Here is an 18479-nt window from a genome sequence, read left to right as displayed (position 1 = left end):
CAAACCCACATTCTGATTCAGAAACCCAGGATATTACTTTTCCTTTGGCTACATCTTCATTTCTAAGCTACCATGACATATGCCCCATAGATACAGTACTGATATTTGAACTGAGCGTGTGCTGCTGAGGAAGACAAGTTGCTCAGCAGAAGCATGGAGACAGACTGTAGTGGATTTGTTAATAACCCTTCAAACGAAAACATAGGTTTGCTGTAAATGCCTCAGAGAGCTCTGCTAACAGGCTTTGAATCATAAGGGTTGTGACACTGTGATGATACACTTGCATTGATTGCTTGACTGTGGCTAACAGAAAGGCAATCCTTTTGTGCTCTTACTCTGGCTCATGACCACACAATCAGCAGTGAAGATATCATTCAGAGCTAGTATATTCAAAATTCTACCCCCTTCTCCATGCCCTTTCTTCCTGAATGATAAACATAATATCAAGTGTGGGGACCAGCTGGAATTATATGTTTTTGGCCTTTTGTCCTCCTCTCAGAATAAGCGTACAACTTCTGTTTGGGGTTTTTATGTCATCTTGCATCATCTGTGAACATATTAGACAGCCTGTCATGGGTCTGTGTCCAATGCTTTCCCTGTCTGTCACTATAATGACATTTTTCATGGACCTCCCAAGTGCTCTCTGCAATCAGAACTTGTGTAATTGGTTGAACTAAGGGTTCATGACTGTTCAGCTATTGTATTTTGGCACATTAGTGACTACAGGTGTGGCATAATATAAGGAGAATATGTTGTCTGTGTTGCATTTTAGTCACAGGATGAGAACTTCCTGCAGGAAATATGGCATCTAATGTAGTGTTGTCTAGACTACCCACACAAATCCAGCTGTTCGCTAGCCAAACCTGTAGATGATTTCTTGGCCAATGTGCTGCCATCCCAATACATGTCCTTTAGGCTAGGCAGGCAACTGACTATAGAGTAACCCTAATTAAAAGTGGACATCAAAGGCTGGATTTTAGAGCTGAGAACCTGAAATGTCCATCTATCCTAACCTTCCCTGACTGACATAGGACAAGCATCATAAAATAGCTCCTTGCCATTCCAGCTTTGATCTCAATTAATGTTGAACAATATCAATAAGCCCCAGACTCTACAGCAGTGTAAGGGCAGATTTTGTTTTTCTAACTGCCCAATGAATCCTGGATTGTGTTTTGCCAGGAGTGGGGAGAGGGAAATTAAATGGCACTGTCCTCCTACGGTGATCTTCGTATGCGTAGTCCTTACAGACATGGCTGAGAAATCACTCTGAGGTGCAGCTGAACTTCTGCCTTGGAAATGGCATTTCTAGACGTTGCCCTTCAGACCACGTAATGCATCAGTACACACGTACTGTCTGTGTATAAAGTGCTCTATAGGTCAGAGACTGTATGTGAACCATGCGACACTGGGCTGACCTAGTGATTATCATTTTTTTTGTTGGAAACCACAGTAAACTGATCCCTGGGAGCTGCACAGGCCGTAACTTGATGACATATGGCTTATGGGTGTCCCTCTGCTGCAGTAACTTCCTCTGCGGCGTCTTCGAACCCTTTATGCAAGTCTGCATTATTAAATGAGATCTGTCTGAGTACAGCGTGTAAGACCTAGAAACGTGTCTGCCTCTCCCCTCATTTGTATGTTTTCTTTGATCACGTAAAAATGATGTGGGTGGATAACAATGCCCATAATCATGCACGCTTCAGGTGGGTACTGTGGACAAGCATAGACTAGTGTATTTCAGACACTGGCCTGCTACAATTATGCAGCTGTAGGTCATTTTGGGGCATCTCTGGAGCACAGATTGACAGACAGATCCATGTTGAATGAGTGATGTACAACTGGGCAACGATCACTTAATTAACTGTGGGGCGGGGGTGGGGGGAAACTGAGACTGGGGCTGGGAGAATGGACTGTCTGAACTATTGGGCCAGTTTCTCAAAGACACTTTAAACCTGGTGTATCTGGTCACTGGAGGATTCCTGATCATGGAGGCACAGTAGCTACTATGCTAACTCCCACTACTGGCCACAGAAGAAAAGTGCGCTTGGCTGGGGCACTCTTAACTCTGCTGAATCCCCAGCTGCCAGATGTAAACCTGCTCTGGTTTACACTGGACCAGCCTGGTGCACAGTGCCCCAGAAAGATGGAAGCACAGAGGTGTGTAAAACCATATTTCAAACCTTTCTCCTAAGCTGTACAAAAGGCTTTATGAGCATTGATTGGAAACTGGGCCAGTAATATCATATGTAGCTCTAATTCATCTGATTTTTATCATATATAAGCACATCTCCCCCCAGCTGGTAGGTGGACCTCCACTATAAATCATCTTCTCCGAGTTCTGCTTCCGTGGTGACAGGGCTTTCAAATTCATCTCTAGAAATGCTGATTTAGTCTTGTGAATTGTTGTTCCCTCAGGTACTGCAGGTAGGTACCAAAATAATTGCCCTGCTTGGAATCTCTCAGTTTTGTAGCACCAATAATTTCTGTAGTGAAGCTGTGATACACTTAAAAAGGGAATGGCAAACTGCAGGGAAAAACACACTCTTCTCCCTGGATTAAATACGTGAAAGTGCTGTATTTACAAGAGGAGAGATGCTTAATGAAAAAGCCTTGAGCTTGCAGATTATTAAATGTCTTGACTCTTTTTCTTTTTATCAGTGCTCATGTCATTTTCTCATTTTTAATTTTGTTCCAAACTGCAAAGGGACCAGCTGAGGGGAAAATCTGCAGCTAGAGATACAAGTGGTTTCACATGCAGATGAAACCAAAATCCTTTTCTTTGATGATTCCTTTTATAAAATACCAACTTTTATCCAATCAGCATTGTGGGACTTTGGAAATGAATATATTTAATATAGACTAACTTGGCATCCTTTAAAACCTTACCTTACAATCTGCTTTTCACTTGTTAATGTAGAGGCCAAATGGTAAATGTATAGGGCCAACTTGTGGAAGGGGAAGAGTGAATACAAAGTTTCCACTGCTTAGAACCCTTGCGAAACATGATGCATCGTAACCCCAGAAGGAGAGCAGGTTTAGTGATGATGATGATGATGGGCGATCACTGGTTACCAAGTATGATCATCTTCCATGGGAGTTATGGGTCCTCTGCTGGCTAATAAGGCCAATCCTTGAACCACAAATTCTATTACAATGAGGGCAGATGTTTTTAGGCTCAGCAGGAGACTGTTGACCATGACCGGAGACCAGTCTGTCCTTCTTCCTGCACCTCTTGACCTCTACGGCTTGTCGGCAACCGAGTTCAAAATGCAGGGGACCATCATGTAGGACTTCGCTCCATTTTAAGCGATCCTGGGCAAGTGTCTCCCAAGTATCAATGTCAACATTACATTAGGTTGTCCTTCAGCAAGTCCTTATAATGCTTCTGTTGTCCACGCGCGTTATGGTACCCTTCTTTCAGCTCAGAGAACAGGACCTGTTTTGGGAGGTAGGTTTAGTACAGAATGGTCAAGAGACATGGCCTAAAATCCTCACAAGGGGATGTAGCACATATGAGGAATGCAGCAAAGTAACCTGCATAGATACAATGTGACCCCAGGTAGTTGGCACAGTTTAGGTAATCCACAGCATGGGTACAATGCAGTCCTGCGGATTTACTGGAAACCAGTTCAGTTATCTGTGCTAACAATGCACTGGAGCCATTTTCATGTCCTAGCTGTATAGCCAGCAAAATGTAAGGTGGGAAGGATTGTTTCATCATCTGGAGCTGCTAGACCAGCTCCAAACAGCACAAAATAACGGTCTCTTTCCATCAGGGGCTCAGCTGCAGCAGCTTTGGGACTTATCAAAGACTGACATTTAATAGACATCTGAGTCCTTTTCCTCAGCCAATCAGATCACTTTGTGAGTGAAACAAAAGATATGAGCTGTCTGGAAAGGCTGGACAGCATCTCTGGTCTGGAGGGGAGCAGGGAAGCCACTGGAATCTGCCGAAGTAAGGCTAGACCTGAGTAAGGTGGCTTTTGGCTAGGAGAGGTGAGGCTCTGAGTAGGAAAGAGCCAGAGGAAAGTGGGGAGCCTCAGCCTAGAGTCATAAGAATTCCTGAGTGAGACGGGCTTTGTGACACAGTGTCATTGCCTTGGAGGGACCCGGGAGAACTCATGGGGCGAGTGGAGTGAATAACTGATTTTTTTTTTTTGGTTTGGTGTTTTGGGTTGAACAAAATGTTTTGTGTGACCCAAAACAACTTTTTTCATTTTTTTACCCCACCCCCTTTTAAAATAAATCTAGCTCAATTCCGAAATGCAATGTTTCAAAATAAAAAGTTGAAAGATTTCTTAGTTTTCTTTTCTTTTTTGCTGAAACCATTCTCCAGAATTAACCCATATTCATGAGTACTTTTGGTCAACCCAAAACTGGATTTTTGGTGACTAAACTATTCATCTGGAAAACGTCAGCCAGCTCTACTGATGGGTTTCACACAGTTTCATTGTCAGTGGAGGGCTGTGTCAGCCCTGTTACCTCTGCTTGTGTTTCTCTGTTGTTGTAACTCCATTGAATTCACCTTCATGATCCCAGCCAGATTGGGTGTAAGGAATGCTGTTCTTTTTGTGACCTCTGTGAGTGAGTGTCATTGCTGGGGGAACCCCCCAGTATTGGATGCTCCCATGTCGCTAATAATTGGAACACATACAGCCCTTGCCCTGCAGGGCTTGTGATTCAGCTGTAATGGCTCCCTACCCTGACTAACTTCTGTGTACATCTCTCACATGGGTTATCTGGGACAAGAATGAGGCAGTTACAATAATTTTCATCTCTTCCTTCCCCTTTGGCACTGGCTTTATCCATATTCTAAATATGGATTAATTGTTCTAATTATTTTTGGATACACAGTACAGATTATAGACACACTGTAAAATATTTATTCCACTTGCATTTTCCCCTCATTTTTCACTCTAATTTGCTTCATTTTGTACAGTATGGGAGAAAAATCCCATGTGATGATTTGGCCCTTAGTGATAAGTGTGGAACATGATTATTCATGTATGTTGCAGAGGTAACGGTGTGCTGAAAGTGTATTTCATGGTTATTGGTTTGAGGGTTATACAGGGGGAATGGACTTTCTAAAGATTATGGGCCAGATTTTCTGATCTGGTTGAGCCAAGCTGCTCTCAGTGGAGAACGGGCAGTAGGGGAGGCCAAAGTAGCTTTTAACTACTTTTCTAGCCCCTGAATCTGGGCTTAAGTGGTTTCTAGACCTTGTGCCTGTCCTCTGCACAGGGTAAATTCCTATGTTGTCCACCCCAAGCAATCAAAAATCATAACTGAGGCCTATAGAATCATCAAATGGAATTAAAATAATAATTTTTTAAAAAAATAATAAATCTTGGGTACTTTTTATTTGCTTACTCACTTTTGAACCTTTAGGATCATGTTTTCAATGTTTGCTTTGTAACCAGGAGGGCTAGAAACTTACTTCTATTTTTTTAAAGCAGCAGTTCTCTCATGATCACCTGACTCCAGGTACTGGAACTTTACAAAAAACACCCCCACCAAATATGTGACTTGCGATAAAATTGTGAAAGTTGACAACGTTGGCAATTGACCTTATTACGACAATGCGTTCACTATCAATTACTATTGTAATTATTTATAGTTTAATTTATACAGCATCCCAGGCATTCATGGCACTTTGCAGACAAATAAATTGAGAAGTCCTTGCCCCGAGGTGCTTTGGGCTCTAATCCCACGCTCTGATCCACTGGAGCCTAAATTAGATTGAATGCAGGCAGCAATGTCAATAAACAAAGGGAAAAGGAAGAGAGTATCAAGAGGCGAAGGTTTAATCGAATGACCATTAGTTCTCTCAGTATGGGATATGATTGATTAGGGATGAGTGAATTCAATGAGTATGAAAGGTGATATTCAGGCATCCTATCTGTGTGGTTTTTGTTTTTTTTTTTTAAACAACTACAGTTTATTGCTTCCAGAGTACTTTCTTTAAATGACAGAAAGTTGATTGAACTTTTTTACTCCATTTTTTCCCCCTTGGTGTAAGAATAGCTGCAGTAACTGTCTGGCATCATATTTCTCAGCCAGTCTCTCTACCTCCAGAAGATGATTTATTAACCAGAGTTCAACTGCATTTTGCTTTTGTTGCTGTTGACAAAAGGCATGTTTAAGCATGTTAAATTGGCTTAATGCAGTTGACAGAAATGATGGCTAAGAGCAGCAGAATTTGCCGCCAACACACATTTCTTCTTTGTGCCATGTTATAAGGAATAGTTAATCTGACCTCAAAGAAAAGAAACGTATGCTCCACCAGATAAGGTGGTAGAGATGAATGAATCTGCTGTGTAGCATTTGTTGGTACGAAAGAAAATTTAAAAAAATGGGGAATCAGGGAGAGAAGACTTACAGACAGCCAGGTTTCTAAAGGAAAAGGCTAAGTAAATCCAAGTAGTGACATAAACAGTGGAATGGGAGAAGAGTGAATGGCTTAATGACGAGGAAGGTAACACACAAGTATGCTGGCAGTCAGCATTCTCTCTGGGGCCACATTTGTTGTTTGCCTTGAGCAATAGTTCTGGAATGTAAAATGAGCGATGTAATTCTGCTAATGAATAGGACTAAAAAAAGTAGTACAACCTGGGAAAAATAGTTCACTAATTACATAATACTGTCGACAACTCTGTCCGTCAAGTTCTCTCTCTGGCCCACAGACACACATTCATATTTTTCAGACAGGTTACTTTATTTTCATTTCAGTCTAGTGCAAAATACAGAAGCAGATGAATTGGCTGCCAAAAAACAAACACACACAAAAAAACCACTTGATCTAGAGTATAGATTTTTACAAAGGATAAAAGAAAGAAAAAAGGGCAAAACATTTGTAGAAGAGAAGGAAAAACAAAAATGAATCTGTCTAGATGCCTCAACCTAGACTACTGGCTTCAATCAGCCCAAGTCAGGGGTAATGATGGAGTGAGATGATGGTCATATTTGGGGGTCCTGATATTTGAACCTTGAAACCTGTTCTGAATATCATCCTCTTCCAGGCCTATTCTAACCAGTATTACCCAGATCTGTCCTCTCCTATTCCAAACAGGCCCAAGTCTGCCACCTTGCTTCCAGAATATTTGGGCAAAAAAACCAGCAACAATAAGTAGCCATGGTATTTATTTCCCTCCCCGCCCCCTGATATTTAGTATTCAATTAACTCCTCTGTAATTGGTAATATCTAGAGATGGGCAAAAAATTAAAATGATTTATTCAATCCGTAATGCCTCTTTATTTTGTGTGTGAATGAATCACCATTTTCTGCAACTTATTTATCATTCATAGGTATTTGCCAAATAATTTCTAGAAATAATAATTGAAAGAAGCTAATTGTGATTATTCAATATTTGCAATTTGTGCTTTTTCTTATTGGATAGGCAAGTCACATAATATGTTAACATTCTTTGATGAGCATGTCACTTAGGACCAGGCCTCTGTCACAGATAACTCTCAAGCATGATTTCTAAGAATATTTTGCAATTTTCACTTTAAATTCTCTGTTTTAGTGATTGCTCTTGCTAGTAAACTCGTTTGCTACAATATTCACATTGAATGGGCACAAACACAATTTGTTTAAAAATTCAGCTGACTTTTCGTGGACATGTGTCTGTTGCAATTGCTCAGTTCACGATGGAACACTGTAACTGACCAGGATGACTATTTAGCAGACTGTGTGATAATACGCTTGGTGGTGAGCCTGTTCCTAGTGAACTTGTTCCACACGGCAAAATCACCACCACAACTGGTTTGTATTGGCAATCTCTGCAGAGTGGCTGAAAGTTGATAGAACATCCTCTTAACCCTCCAGAACAGCACTGAAATGCATTGATAGGGACCACCCACAGGAAGCTTGTGTAACCCACTGGTGAGTGTATGTTGTAGGTTCCCTTGCCCAATCTGTAGATGATATGAGCTTTGCCCCTTGGCTCAAGCTGGTGCAGCTAATGCTTTATCTCTGAAGATCCCAGATTCGATCCCCAGGGTGTTGGCCAAGATAGGCACCCGTCATGCATGCAGTACTGATGCCTACTTTGTACATGTTCTGTTCTGTCTTCAGGGCAGACAGCCTACCACAGTCACCAATGGCCTGATCTAACAACATGTGAAAACACATGCTTAAATTTTAAGTATGTATGTAGTCCCACTGAAGTCAATGGAACTACTCACGTGCTGCAAAGTGAGCACACATATATAAGTGCTTTATCGGGTCAGGGCCCAAATTCTTTTGAAAGAAGCTTTTATGTAGCAAGGAAAAGACCTGGATGTCTACCACTGAGAAGATTCAGGCCTTAATTTTGAAAGAAGGCTGCTGAAAATTCTCTGGACAGGAATTTGTCAATGAAGAGAGGAGAGATATTTGAGCTCCTGCCCACCCCTGCCTGTAACTATGGGTCATCAACAAATTACAAACCATGTGATATTAACATTAACAACAAAATCAATTAAAACAAAACAGCAACAAGCCTATTAAAAAAAATCTGTTGATATCAGCAGTGAACGATCAGCTTGTTTCAGTCCCTGAGCAGGGGGTAGCCCGAGACAAAGCCAGAGTTTAATGCTTCTGTGTTTTTTTTTTTTTTTTTAAATAGATTTCCCCTTTTCCATTGTCTTATTTTTCTACTGGAAACGGTGCCTTGGAACAGGCTTGACAGCTGTAGCTGGCTGGCTGGATTATGGTTAAACAAATTGGCCTTTAAAAAAGAAAAAGAAATGTCCTGGAAGATAGACATGTACAGACAGACCCACTGATGGGCAGATGCCACCTCTTGCTCAGTGATTGGCATTGGCAGCTCGAACTATCCAAAGCCAAATGATAAGTGAGAAGGGCTGGATAGCAATGCCTGCTGTCAGAACCAAGCTGCACACTGTGGCAGTTTTGGACAATGGTGTGTTTCATTTAGGGAGGATGGAACAGAGATTTGTTGTTTTTCCTGATATTTCAGTTTCATGCTTATTAAGTGCAAAAATTAGTGTCAATGAAATTTTAACATTGAAGAATGAAGGGTTTAAAAATTTGAAATTCCCCTTGTTAAAGTCTGTGCTGCGGCATTAACTTAGCCACACTGCATGTGGTGTGAATTTTACAGTTTAGATTCCTCTGTGTGGCTTAATCTCTGTATGTTGTTTTATAATTAATAAGGAAAACAGTAGAAATTTCTACATGCCATGGGCCAAATTTTCAGCCTGACGTTTTCTGATCTTATCACTATTTATTTTTGTACTGGTGATTATTAGCAGGTGCAATTTCTGTCACTTCCATATCTAAGTATCTAACTGAGTCCACAATTCATCATTTAGGCATCTAAGTGGTAGCATTTTTTATGCCAAACAAATGCGGGTGCAAAAATGGGGTTCAGCTTTTGAACATGTGGCTAAGCATGTAAAATGAAGCTTAAAGTTGTGCTAGCATCATTACATTTAGGAGTTTCCTGACATCTGAGAGTTTGATTTCTCAACCTTAGTGTTGCCCTAATACAAACCTTTACATTCAATTTCCAGGACTTTTTTTTTTTTTTTTTGAAGGGTGGCCGAGCAAGGTGGCTAAACAAAGAAACCAACAAGGAGAGGATGAAAGGAATAAGCACTGCTTGCACATTGCAGTTGGGCGGGGGGCTGCAGATGTGCCTTATCTTGACTAAGGGCAAGTCTACCCCTAAAATGCTGCATCGGTGCAGCTGCAGCACTTTAAGGAAGATGCTCTAAGCCAATGGGAGAGAGCTGTCCTGTCAATTTAGTTAATCCACCTCCCTGAGAGGCAGTAGTGTCTACATTGGGGGGGGGGGGGCGCGGCGGCTAGGTCGGCATAATTTTGTTGCTATGGAGTATGGATTTTTCATACCCCAGAGTGAAGTAGTTATACCAATATAGGTAGGGTGACCATATTTCTCTATGCTGAATATGGGACACTTGGTAAAATTACTCCTATTCAAGTGAGTTCAATGACAATCCGTCAGAACTATGCAGTACAAACGTTCAAATTAACATCAAGTTGACTGAGCCCCTGTTAAAAAGTAATGCGTAGTTGGATTCTTTTATTTACCTTCTTATCTTTAAGGCTTTAGGGTTCACCCGGGGAAGGGTGACACATGAGAGGTTATACACACACTCCTATACACCTCTCACGTGTGTGTGTGTGTGTGTGGGGGGGTGCCTGACTGACCAGACCATCCCTGCCCGGGGCTCTCGGCCTGGCTGGGCCCCTGGGATGGACCTGTCGCTGCTAGTACCTTCCCGAGGCAACATGTGCGAGGGGAGGTGCGCAGGGCCACATGCCCCTCCCCCGGCTTTCTGCCAGGGTTCACACCAAAATATGACCAGCAGCAGCCTTTCAGCACTGTGCGGCAGGGAAGGGATGGGAGCTGCTTCCAGCGTCAGGGGAGGAGGGGGAGGGAAGGAATGAGCTAGCCCGTGTCTTTGCAGAGCTCCTCTCTTCTCCCCCTCCCTTGCTCCCCCGTGGCTGGAAGCAGCTTGCCCCTTCCTGCCCACAGTGTTGAAAGGCAGCTAACAGTTCCAGGCTGCTGCTGGCCACGGACATAACCCAGCTGCCTCCTGTTTCCTGGATACAGCACAGGCAGGAAGGGGTTAAGACATAAGGATGCATTGTGCACAAGGGCCCAGGGAACCTGATTGCAGGGGCTTCAGCAAACCTGGCCAGAGAGGTGGCTCAGCAGGGGAGGGTGCCTAGGGGATGGAGCAGCTCCATGCTCCCTGGGGGCAGGACCCAGGGTGGGATTGGGGGGTAGGTGAAGAGGGTGCTAAGCCCCTGCCCGGGGGCTGCTGTGGAGCCTGCAGGGTTGGGGCACGAACAGGCTAGAAATCGTTTTTTCCCTGCCAATCCAGAGCTTAGCTGAAGGGCAGAGAGGCTTCCCCATGCCAGTGCTGTGTGGGGCTTTGGCTCCTCCAGGTCAGCGCCCCGGTCTGGATGGTCTTGGGCTTTCCCGGGTGCCGGCCCAGCCAGAGGCAATGGGCGAAGGAAGGAGCCTGCCGGCCAGGCTGTTGGGGAGCTGAGCACTCCGACCGGGGGCTGGTTCTCCACACAGCGCTGCGAGTGGGACATGCCCTGCTGTGGGGGGATATGGAGAAGCAGTGGGGCTGGGGGGGAGGGGTGAAGGGGCAAAGCAGGGAGAGGACAGAAAGGGGAGCACATAAAAGGCCACTGGGTGGGCAGCAGAGGCGACACATAACTGCCCACTGCCTGGCGCCTGCCCGCACTCCCCAGCAGCTGCAGCTCACAGTGCGCAGCCAGTGTCGGATGGAAACAGGACAGGGGGGGCGGGACCCGGCAGGCCAAAAGCCGGCACACAGCAGGGGCTGCGCTGGTGGACTAGCAGGGGGAGTGGCTGGTCCTGCATGCTGCAGCTTTGCCCCGCTACCAGCCTTGCACACCCCCCCCTGTTGTTGGCCACTGGACCCCTCCCCAACTCAGCACTGGTGGGTGGGCAGCTGGTGAGCAGGGATCCGGTCAGCAGCAGGATCCGTCAATATTGATGAGGGGAAGAGAGAAAATACAGGACAATTGCCCGTTTTTAAGAAAAAGTCAGAGCACCTGCAGGAGGGCTTAAATATGGGACTGTCACTTTACAAACGGGACTGCTGGTCACCCTAGATATAGGTTGGAAGTGTGGACTAGACCTAAGTGTCTATGTAGCTACCTCAGCTATGTGAAATCATTTTAGCAGCGCTCTCTTCACTGCTGTGACTAGCTGCAATGGCCTTAACTGAGGCATGATTAGCTGAGGCATTTGCCTTTTGGAGGTCTTTATTCAAGTATTCAAACCCAGGCCCAGATTGCAGGTGGGGAGATTTTTGCAAGGAAAACCATGTAGGGATTTCCTTGTGCAGATTCCCCTCACAGCATGTCCTCAGGGAGGAGAAGGGGGACAGAGTTTGTGAACCCATGAACATATGCTACCTGGGTCTCCCCTGTGGCTGTACGACTCCCAGGGGCCCAAGGGAGTGATGGGAAATGTGGAAAAATTAATATAGTCTGGGGCTGAAATTAATGTTTTCAAGGACATTTTGTGTGGCAGGAGTGAACCTACTACCCATTCCTGGAAAGTCTAGTCAGAGGTGGCAGGGGCCACAGTGGGAGAACCTGGAATCCAGTGATTCCCATCTGTGTAGTGGCCCTCTAAGGGGTTGTTAAAAGACGGAATGCACTGAAGCCCTGATGATTCTGCAAGCAAACTCACTTGCTAGAATGTTCATGGAAAGCAACCACAAAAATCCCTGTTACTCTCTCACCTACCTCCCTCCTCCAGCTAAATACCTATCAACCAATGTGCTACCCACAAACATCATAAAATAGATAATGTCTGATAGGTACTTATTGCAGGGTACTCGGTGGTGAAGTAGAATAGACTTGCATCACTAATCTGGAGTTAAAGTTCTTTCACGGATCTCAAGTAAAAATAAGTCCTTATTTGTCCATTGCAGAAAACCGAGGTATGTCACAATGAAGTAAAGTTAGCTGTCTCTCCTCAAATGGGTGCGTGTACATCCTATGTGTCTCAAGCCAGGGATATTAGTCTTTCATTTTCTAAAATGCTAAATTTGCTCATATTTTTGCAGAGGCAGAAAAACATAATCTCTGAAACAGCAGAGAGTGGGGGTAACTGCATCACTCTGTCCCTCCTCTCCATACCAAAGGGTCTGCCAAACCAGCTAATAAAACAGGAGAGCATTTGTTCTTTGAGGGGTCCTCAGCCTGAATCTCTGTTTTGTTCTGTTTCTCTTTGCTTCCTTGTTTGTTTTTTGCAGGCAGTGGAACCTTTCTAACAAAAATAGATATTTTCCTCATCAAAATTGCCCTTTTATTCAGCTTGTTTTTTTCCCCATAGTTTCCCAGCTGGCACGCCTGGCAGTGTGACATGGTGTGTCAGGTTGCATCAGTCATATTGTTCTACATGATATCACGGATCAGAAGGGAACATGACTGATGAAAGGTGATGGTGTCACATCACAATACGAGGCCTCAGCTGGGGAAGTCTGAACAATTCTCTAAACCATTGTTTAAAGAAAAAAAAAGATTTGAGTTGAGGAGAATGTTCCCTTCATATCCCTCCTCCACTCTGCAATCCCTTTCAAATTAAAAGTTTTGCTAGCTATGCTGCCCAAATTAGATTTGGTTCAAGCGTTTTCCTCACCAAAGTTATGAACAGATGTTGCAAGGAGGGTTGTGACAATGGAATAGATTTATCCATGGGCCAATATAGTCCATCTGATTCAATGGGTCTTATAGCCATGATCTCACCGTTGTCCTGGCTAATTACAGCCATCGCATTGTATATTATTCCTGAGGTGGGGAGGGAAGAAGCTTTTCTCAAGTGTCATCTGATAACCTAGAGACAGCTCCACTGCTCTCTAATGTCCCTAAATAATCAAAGACAATTTCTGCTGGCTCTAATGTAAAGGGAGCAAAAATAAGACTGGTCACTATTGAAAATAAAGAGGGCTGGAACAGTGATGTCCCTGGTTAACTTGCCAGTTATACCTTAGATGAGTGTGTGTGGTGTTTCCTTTCACTTCCTTATTCTCACTATAGGACATACTTTGCACACTACAGATCCTAACCAGAGATATTTATTCAAGGGGATCAGAATCTGGCCCTGCTCATGGTGGGTAGCATGTTATTCCATGAGTGCTATACAGAAATCAGCAGGCCTACATACAGAGTAACGTGCTGCTTAAGTAAGGGTATCTGATCAGCTGGCCCATAGTTAGCTAGACAAAAGCAAGTATTAAGAGCACCATATACTGCATGTACCACACGCAGCCTAAAGATTCGTCTGCCTGAGCCATGATCTAGCCAAAAATGCTCTCCCTCCTCCCCACATACAGCAGTTAGCCTGAGGATTCTCCCCACATTAAAATGCACCTCTCTTCTTTTCAGGTCCTCCATTTCTTCCAGTGAAGTAAATTAAGATGTAGAAACGTGACTGTATAAATACACTAAAAAGAAAAGGAGTAGTTGTGGCCCTTTTCTTTTTACGGATTCAGACTGACACGGCTGCTACTCTGAAACCTATAAATACACTGACTGTCTAATTTTAAAGTTGTTCCCCTTTCCTTGCTTTCTGTAGTTATTTGTGTATCCCTTTCTCTTGGTTTCTTCTTCAGTGTCTTCTCTCTCATACATACCATGCCAGGGTTTTTTTTATATAATTTTATTCTTCTACCCTCCTTTCATTATTTTCTCTCCTCCTCTTCCCTAGCTCTCCTTTGCTTGCCACTTCTCCAGTCCCCTATCTCGTTCCTTTTCTCCCCAGGTTTCCCCCCACCATTTTTCTTTTCCTCTGCCTTCCAATCCCTCCATCCCTCTCCTTGGTCCACCTCCAGACCTCTTTGGTCTCTGTTATCCCCCTTCCATACTTCCACAAAAATAACTCCTCTCAATAGGGTGACCAGATGTCCTGACATTATGGGCTTTGTCTTATATACCCAACTATACCCCTTCCCCCTGAAAAAAGTGTCCTGATTTTTCACACTTGCTTTCTGGACACTCTAGCTTTCAGTCCCTTGTGTGAGACTCCCCTGATGTCTTTGTTCCTCTCTCTTTCCCTGTGAGTCCCAATAATCTTTCGGTTCCTCTCACCCACACAGCTTCTCCCAACCATTCTGTTTCACCTACTGGGGTTTATCTCTGTTCTCTTTTCCCTCCAGTCTATTTTCTCTTACATTTTCTGGGTCTCTCCATACCTTTGTACTATTCTCCCCAGTTATTCTCTCCTTCTACAGCTTCTCTGTCTCTCACTTCTCTCGGGGCTGCTGCTGGCTTTTCTTCAGCTTCTTAAGAACAATCTGTCTCCTCCCCTTAGGAGCTGGTTCATCACTGGGTCTTGTCAGTGATGGCACATTCAGTTAGTAAGAAAATGGCTTTGGAGACTCATGCTGCTCATATAATTATAACATTTTGATCAAGTGAGGGCAGTTGTGTAGCTGTTTGAGGTACGTGTGTGAACAGTGCATGCTTTGGCCAATGCCGTGGTTTGGACTTGTCTTTCAAATGGACCCAGTGAGGTGCTAAGTGCCTCTAGTTGAAGCCAATAGGCCTTTAAGGACTGAGTCTGATCTGTCTCTGTGGTTTAAAAAAAGGGGGGGGGCAAAGTAACCTCTAAACACAGTGTTTAAGCTCTCAGTTCAAATGTAAAGCCCCATCAGATGTTTGATTTCATTTCCTCCTGATCTCCCCTCCAGCCCCCAGTATGCTTTACTTTGGAGCAGTGAAAATTCCCTTCTCCCAGAGAAATGCTCATCATGGCATAAGGAACTTCTGGCACTGAGTCACCACAACATGAGCCAGTAAATGGAATGGTGAACTATCCCTTTGCTTTCTTTCTCCCCCGCCCCCGGCCCAGCATGTCCCCCTTTTCCACCTTTCATTGTTGGCTTGTATTTACACGTGCATGTTATACACCTTCCGCGATGATCTGCAACTTGGGCTGTTCTCACAAGTCTAGATAGCTCCTTCTCCAGGAGTTCTCCGGTAGCTGTGGAGGAGGCGCACAGGCAGCTCTGGGTTTAACTCTGCTTGAGATTTGCTAAGGGGTCAGTTAGTGTTCTGAGAAGGTGAATCCTTTAACCCCTTCCACTATATCCAAGCACATGGGAAGGCAGGGGCCCACTGACAGGATTTTAGTTTCTCCCGGCTGCTTCTCTGTCTCTCTCTCTCTCTCTCCAATCTGTAGCTTCTGTTTTCTGCTTGACTGCACTCACCGCCTTCCTACTGCCCCTTGGGGAATTGCCCTCTTATTACCACAATTACAATCGGTACACATTTCATTAAACTAATATCGCTTTGCACAGGCTTTCTCCACCGAAGTGCACAGCTGGAGGCCCATTTCTTTTCCTCAGCTTAAACACTTTGACAGGTTAAGAAAGCTATTATGGCTGAATAACAGGTGTTGCAAAACAATGTGCATTTGATGTTTAAATGAGAGAGCTTCTTTATTGACTGCCTTTATTGCTGCTAAGACTCTCCTTTTTCAAGATGACTGGATTTTTATTGGTTTTACTGCTTTTTAAAGCGTATTCTGTTGTTTCAGAATAGGTCCAGAGTGACTCTCTGCAGTTATTTGTTATTCTGATGTCTTTTTTTATTTGCACTTTTTTGCCGTCATATCCAGGTGAAGGATACCAGTGCTAAATAGAAGAATTTTATTTTGCCTCAGTCTCATGCCAGTACTAAGCATTTCCTCTTCATAGACAGCTCCCAGTGGAGCTATAAATGATTCTGGTCCATTACTTTGCCTCTGCTTATTATTTCTAACCAGACTTGATTCACCTCCGATCTATCTATATCGTGACCTATGTCTACGTATTTAGAGTTATAGGTAGGCTATAGAATGTGTGGCAGAGATTTTCAAAACAGTGCAGGTGATTTAGCCGCACTTTATCCATTCATTTTAAATGGAAGATGTATGTCTTAATCCCCTGCACTGCTTTGAAAATCTCAACCTATTGTCATAATATTACATTATATGGCTAATATATAATATAATGCATAGGGTGTCTAACATATAGAGTGGGCTTTTCAAAGGAGTCTAGGAACTCAACTTCCACAGTCTGACATTTAATTAAATGAAACTAATACATTATAACTAAAAGGAATAGATAAAATAACAGAACAACAGAAAATATCAATAATTCAGACATTAAACAGATAAAACCCATTCAAAGTAAAAATTAAAATAAACTTGAAAAACGACATATGATTCTAATTTTTCCTTTTCTTTTATAACTAATATTTGATTTACTTTTCACTGGCAGCAGAACACGTCCCCATGAGTAGAATATTATTGCCAAAGTCAACCATTTTAAGAGGCCTCTTTAGAGAGACAAATATCAGAATATTGGGGGTTTGGGGGGGCAGGGGAGAGAAAGGAGGGAATGGGTTATGGCTTTCTAATATGCTCTTGTTCTTCTGCTAAGATGTGGTTTAGGTTATTAAGAGGAATGTTAAATAACAATGTAAAGACTGAGAAGGATATGACTCTCTGCTCCCTCTATAGAGAAGAAGGGGAAAAGCAATCTCTGGCCAGGTCCATTTACATTAATTATAATGTTGCTTATCCATAATTCCACCTATTGAGTTTTCTTGCTGTGGTTGGAATTTGGATTCTATAAATGGTAAAGTATTACTGTACACATGAAAGGACATAGGGATTGTACAGAGCATGCAGGTCACCCTGAGTGTACAGGTAGTGGACTTTGGGATGGCAATGAAATTCAAGCTCAGTAGAGAGAAGGCCAATGGCTGTGTCACAGAGGCTAGGCAATCTATCCCAAGAATTATGGACTACATCTAAGGGGGATGGTTTGTTCTGGGTTCCCCCAGTGGAGATTCTGCCCCTACATGGAGTGCATCTGTGAGACTGGACCAGCAGTGGTGCAAGTATAAAGTGACTTTGCACCAAGGATTGATTGGACCAACAGTGGCAAAGCTAAGTATGCAGCAAGCAAACCAATGATTGCAGTGCTGAGTTCACAGCACTCCAGCCCTCTAGGCCAGCAGAAGCCGATCTGGTATCACTGAACTGCATGCTGGAGTGGGATGTAGTATAGTTGTTTTCTCTGGAGTGGAGAGACTGGAAGAGGAGAGCCAACCCTTGCTGCCTCTGACTGTTACTGAATCTAGTTGGACATGCAAGAATGGGGGTTCAGGTATCTGGGTTCATGGTAGGGCTAAGGGTTCTGGACTCAATATGCTGGACAATTAGTATTTGCAACTCTCGTATGGATCAAACTTCTTTGCGCTCTTGATTGAGGTTGCACAATTTCTTATGTTTCTTTTGTTTTCCTCTTTTCTCTAAATTAAAAAACAAACAAACTTGTGGTTCCCTGTTCCAAAGGACTCTGAGTGCTTACACATTGGGGAAAAGGCCACCTGCAACGGTGACCAGGGAGACTTTACTTTAATTTTTCAGAACCAGAATAGGATTATGGTACTGGAAGGGGCCTCAAAAATATTTCAGAAAGAGGACCCTCTCTTCCCCCAGACAGATCAGATCCATCCCCTGTTGCTACCATTGACATCTAGCAGAAGGGTCGCAAATAATACTAACATGAATTCATTTATGTTTGTGGAGGACAAAATTCACCCCAAGACAAAGAGACCGCACACAGTCTATACGGAACTCAAGTGATAAACAGGTCTTGTGCTGGTTCTCTGCACACCCATAAACTTCATCCTTAATATCTTTCATCCTAAGGGTCTCAAATAAATTGACAAGCTACTATGTACTGGTTATATAGGGATTACTTCACCTATTGTGAAATTCAGCCTCTTCTGGGCAGAATGTGGCAGCTGTTCTACACCAGTAATATTAAATAACAGATGTTAGGAGATGAATTAAGACTAACTTTATGTGTTGAAATAGCTGTGGGAACATAGGTAGGTACAGTTGAATGCAATTATCCTTTTTGGAGTTTGGCCATGATATCTGAGCTAACAACCTTCT

At 43.4% G+C, this 18479-nt stretch overlaps 1 long non-coding RNA gene across 1 annotated transcript in view; it reads left to right on the top strand.

Moving 5' to 3' along the window:
- The window catches only part of LOC311519500, a 208062-nt gene that overhangs the window by 29696 nt on the left and 159887 nt on the right, over positions 1–18479 (top strand). The gene's annotated exons all lie outside the window — the stretch shown is intronic.

Source organism: Lepidochelys olivacea (genome assembly GCF_965140295.1).
Source record: "Lepidochelys olivacea isolate rLepOli2 genome assembly, chromosome: 4".
NCBI lineage: Eukaryota > Metazoa > Chordata > Testudines > Cheloniidae > Lepidochelys > Lepidochelys olivacea.
The sequence above is the reverse complement of the archived record's forward strand: the minus strand, read 5'-3'. Positions and strand labels throughout refer to the sequence as shown.